Genomic DNA, 5,999 nt, shown 5'->3' on the forward strand with positions numbered 1-5,999 from the left:
AAAAAACAAAAAAACAAAAAAACAAAAAAAAAATAATTACAGTCCCAAATATAAAAAAAGAAAAATAAAATAAAAAAAAAAATTATTACAATCCCAAATAAATAATTAAATTAATTATTACAAGCCCGAATTTGAATTTAAATGAGGCCCAAGTGGGTTAACTCATGGGTTAGGCTTACTTGTTTTTTGGAGGGAAGCCCAAAAATAGGCTTTTAGTCCCCTTTTAGTTGCACAGCCCAGTTGGGCTTTATGATCGTCATAAGCAGCTCACGTTCAAGCCCAGCAGCAATTGAAGTGACTCAGCAACACAGGCCCAGCAGAATCTGCAGCGAAGCCCAGCAGAAAAGGGCAAGCCCAGGAGCAGAAGTTGCAAGCCCAGCGAAATTGAGGTTACTAAGCCCAGCTCAGTTGGTTCAAGCCCAGCAACAAAGGTTGGAACAGAGCCCAGCAGCAGAGCGTGCACAAGCCCGGCAGAAACAGAAATAGGCGAGCCCAGTTGACAGCTTCAGTTGGCAGCCCAGTTGGCTTGGCAGCAGGCTTGGCAGCAGCAACAGCAGCAGCAGCAACAGCAGCAGCATCAACAACAGCAGTAGCAGCAGCAACAGCAGCAGCAGGCTTTGGCAAAGAAGGCACCAGCAGCAGCAGCACAGCCAAGGTGGTACCTGCAATGATCACAGAGTGCAAAGATAGTCGGGCCAACCCTGCAATGATCACAGTGCAATCATTGCAGTGCAATGATTGCAGGCAAGTATGCAATGATCTGCTGCAATGATTGCAAGCAGAGGGTTGCAATGATAGTGAAGCAGGCCTGCAATGATTGCAAGGCAGAGATGCTAATGGAACTCAGCAGTGGCAACACCACTCCCCGGCAGCGGCGCCAAAAACTTGGTGTGCCAATGGAAAACACACAGAAACTTGCAAGTATACAAGGCCAAGTTTATAGAATAGAAGGAAAGCAGGGGAAAGTCCACAGGGAGTGGGAGCACTATAAGAGAAACCTAAGCTAACAATGGAGACAGTGAGCAAGACAAAGTAATATGGCATACAAAGTGGCAGAAGTAAAGAACCAAAGCAGCAAGGTAAAGCAAAGCAGCAAAGAAAACAGCTAAGAACCAAGGCTTGGAAGCCAAGGGAAGAGGTGAGTTTGTGCACTGACTTCAGTGCACAATAGGCTTCAAAATGCAAGAACTAAGCAAAACAGTAAAGGAATGTAACTAAGCAGTGAATAAAAGCAGAGCAGGAATTGTAAATGACTGAAGAAAGGAATTGTGGCTAAGCTAAGGCTTAGATTCCACCTTGTGTCCTAATCAAATAGCATATTCCTAGGTTGAGTTGAGTCCTATGCATACAATAGAAAGGAAAGAAAAACAGCTTGCTAACAGAAATACCCCTAGTATTGACTGTCTTTTGACAGCACAATCAATCACAAGCAATCATAGCACTGCTTTCTTCCCAATGCACAAGAAAAACAAGCATATGACATCCTATCCTAGCAATTTACCATTTGACAGTGCACCAAGGCTTCATCAAAGCCTTCACTTGTTGCTAATTAGCTCATACTACACATGTTAACAGCATCAACATTCATCACATATGCTAATTGAAACAACATTCTCAATATTGAAGATAAAAATCAAAACATCATATAACATTCACTATCAACTGTCATGCAGTAACTGAAATTGAAATTGTGACATAAAACAGAACAAAAGTTTTTCTGGCTAGTCCAGAGATCATCCCCCTCTAACCCTCTACATCACCCCCTATTTATATCACCAAATACCCAATTTTTCCGAAACCCTAGAATTGAAATTAGGGTTTTCAATTTACGAAATTTACTCACCAAAACTTTGAATTGACGTCGCCCCATGTCTTCTCTGCCTCTCTCGGTTCTTCTCCTGCTCCCAATTGCTACAATTGCTCCCTAATTTGAGGTGTTTTATCAACCCTCACCTAGGTCAGTTGGTGAGAGAGGTTAAAGCGCTTCGAATTAGGGGGATGGGTCGTGTCGGGTAATGATGGAGATGGTGGAGGTGATTGTGGTGACATGAGTGATGGATGATGGAAGTAGCAGGTGGAGGTGATGGTGGTGGAATGGGTGTTTCTGTTGCAGAGAGGGGGAGAGGAAGACGAAGGTGGAGGTCGATATGGGTTAGGGTAGGGAGCTGTTTGGCTAGGTCATAGGGTTCGAGTATTAGTGTGTTAGGCGGGTGTATCAAGATGTGTGTACCACGAGCTGAAGCCGCTGGATATGGAGATGGTAGGTGGATCGGACGGATAAGGAAGAAGCATCTTGTAGCGACCGTAGGATGTAAAATACAACGAAGTCTACGGTGCGAGATTAGGTTAGGTGTTGTAGTGTTTAGCGGAATCATCGGGATTTGATGCACAGGCATAGGAGCGACCGTAGGATGCTGAAATGCTTCGATCTGACGGCTGAAATCCGAGACGGGCTTGGATATAGAAAATGGGTTTGGGTGAGGGTTTTGGGCCTTGGGTATGCCAAGCCCATATCTTCTTTAAGAACAATTCTTCCTTCTTGAGCCCATTCCTAGCTTTTTGGTCTTGTGCGCACCATTCTTTGCGGCTTCCTTGCGTAATTTCTTCCGGCTTTTCACCACTCTTCAGCTCTTTTCCGCTCCGCAATTCATCCAGACTTTATTTATTACCTAAAAATGCAAAATTAAGTAAGAAAAATATTTATTCTTGAAAACAATGAAAATACAGAATATGGGATAAAATGTAGTATTAATGCACAAAAGATGAGTTAAATGCCAACAAAAGGGATAAATATATATAATATTTGGCACTCATCAAAACTCGGGACCACGATTTCTAACAGACATTTCTGCAGAGTGGGAGAGATTAAGAGTTTTAGAAAAGAAAAAAAAGAAGAAGAAGATGTGATTTTGGAGATGGGAGGAATGGAATTTATAGGTCCAGAAAGAAGATCGAGCCGTTGGGAATTTAGCTGTTGCGTTGGTAATACAACCGCGTGCGACTTTCCTTTAAGCGCCCGTTTGAATTACCATATGAGTTGGCGTTCTGTAGTAAAACCGCACAACTTTATTAAAACCGCTTGTTTAAATTACCAACGCCTATTTTCTTGTTATAAATACAACACTAGGGGTGGCCTCTCAACATAACCAACATATTTCTTTCTCAACATCCACCATGTTTTCTAGCGAAGTAAATATTATGTGTCGAAGCAAAAGAGGCTTGTCCATTATGTTTCATGGATAACCACGGTATTATGCAATGTCATTGGATATATTCAAAGTGTCCGCGGGAAGGTTGTTCACGCATCAGAATGGTGATTGAATCACAACCGGAAAAGCTCAGGTATTTGCAATGTCAATATCCCAACTGTCCAGAAGAACCACATATGTTAGATGATGTTATGAAGATTAAAAGAAGAAGAAGAAAAGATTGCAACACTCTGCAAAAACTTCAAACTTAAAGCCAAATTGAATAAGGAGTTATTACACTGCAAGCATTGTGGATATGGAGATCACGAATACAAACATTGTCCATGGAGAATCAGTGGATGCTCAAAGCCTGATTGCAATACTTTTATGCATTTGCATACTTCTTATGAAGAAGGCACATATAGAAGGCATTTTTGGGAATTTCCTAAGTGTTTTTTAGTGGAGTGGGATGATTGAAGTTGAAGGACAAATCGATACACTACGGTATTATGTTATTTAATTGTTGTTTATTTTGTGTTATTACGATTATCTAAAATCATCAATATCATAAGTAATTTAAATTTTTCTTCGATTAAACATTGCACCATCAATTTCATAAATAAAAAAATACTGCATTGAACAACCACATCATACATGAGAATAAAAGAAATACATTAAATTAAAACAACTACTACATAGGCGTCAATTCTCGGCGAGTGGTGGAATTTCTAGGGCAATGCAGGGATCGTATCTGTTGAACACCCTTAGAATGTTGAAACAAGCATGGAAGTCGAAAGGACGACCGCGGTGAGATGCTTGCCACATCGCTAAAGTTCTGGGAAACACTTCATGTTTGTCTTCACCGTTGAGCTTATTTTAGTGATTCTCCATTAGTTGGGCGACGAACTCCAATACATTCATACTAATTACACTAAAACGATGCTGCAATCCGCCAGAATCACGCCCATGGATGTTCCCCGTTTCAGCGGCGAACATTCTGAAAACTTTCTCCCAGAAAGTCAACGTCGAATCGGCTACATTACTCATGACAGCATCTTGTGTGTGAAAAACAAAGACTCTACAAATAGCTAAATCCTCTTGTTTAATGAATATAACACCACGAAATCTGGGAGGCATTTTTGTAGATGATTAGAGAGTGAAGAATGTGTGAATTTGGAGTTGAAATGATGAATAATTATAGACCTCAAGAATTATAGCCATTAGATCACAAGAGTTTCTAGCCGTCCAGATTCAGCCGTTGGCGACTCTATGACAACGCACGCTGGAAGCACGAGCTCTGGCGATTTAGTAAAGAACGCACGTTGGGAAGAAAAGTGCCAGCGCTTGCGTCTCAAACGCCAGCGTTTGAGGCAAGATCGCCCGGCCTATCATTAAACGCCCGCTACATCCTCCAACTCAATGAACAAACCAACAAATTTGTTGGTTTGAACATCCATTTTTCATGTTTGTTGAGTCCATAATGGGAGCAAAATGAACAAACTTTATAGTTTGTTCATTCCATAGGAACTGCTCTAAGCGATCTGCCGAAGTTTTAAGATGAAAAAAATATCTTCTCTAAAAAAAACCCAAATAATCCTAACATTGTTTGAGTATTCTCATGTTCAGCTTGTTTGACGAGAAGGGAAAAGAAGGTGTTAAAATAACTTAAAAGTTGATCATTTCCTACGCATATCTGCTCCTTTGAAGGCTTTTCATTTTTCATGTGATAAGTTTTAAAAGGAGGCGTTAGAATAACTTAAAAGTTGATCATCTCATGTGCATGTCTACTCTTTTGAAGTCTTTTCATTCTACATGTGATAAGTTTTAAAGAAATCTGATTTGAGGTATACAAGGTAATGACAAAATAGAGTCACTATGTGGTAAAATCAATAACCCCTTATCCATCATATTTTTATTACGACAATAATGCCCTTACTTTATTAGTGTTAATGATAATAATTAGAATCTAATATTAATTGTAAACACCCCGAGTTCCAAATCAGGGTCAAATCCATATGGAGATCCGAACTCAAAGCGTTACGGGTCGTAACGAGACTTATGCATATATTTGTTCTTTCTAATTTACTTTTATATCAACATAATAGAAACTTAATTGTATACATTAATTGAAGCATATAAAATACATTAAACATCGTTCAAAACATTTTCAACTAAAATTTTGTTTTTATTCAATTTACGCTTAAGCAAAACAAGAAAACAGTACGTCGTTAAGCTACTCATTTCTAGCTTCCACTTCCAACTTCCATAAATCTACAAGAAATGTCAATTGGGGTGAGGTGACAGCTCAATAGAATGCATTCCCTTTCTCAAAATATATCAAAACATGTCAACCAATCGAACAAAATGTGTACAACAATAGTATACGGTGCACCTTTAAGGATTTAATTGTATTCATGTTCATCAACTATACTCACAATCTATCAACTCCTCTTAAATGCATGAGTATCCTCGGTTCGTTCCCCGCCTATCCGTGTATCCTCGTCACGGGACCGCCAACCTCACTTGCACGAGTATCCTTGGGTCGTGCCCCACCTATCCGTGTATCCTCGGTACGGGCACCGCCATTCAAACAAATATATCCGTTCATTTGTAAATTCACACTACCGTTGCACGAGTATCCTAGGATCGTGCCCCACCTATCTGTATATCCTCGGTATGGGCACTGCCATTCTAACAAATATATTAATTCATTTATAAATTCACACTATCGTTGCACGAATATCCTTGGGTCGTGCCCCACCTATCCGTATATCCTCGGTACGGGCACCGCCATCCAAACAAGCATATACA

Source organism: Papaver somniferum, chromosome 11 (genome assembly GCF_003573695.1).
Source record: "Papaver somniferum cultivar HN1 chromosome 11, ASM357369v1, whole genome shotgun sequence".
NCBI classification, from domain to species: Eukaryota; Viridiplantae; Streptophyta; class Magnoliopsida; order Ranunculales; family Papaveraceae; genus Papaver; species Papaver somniferum.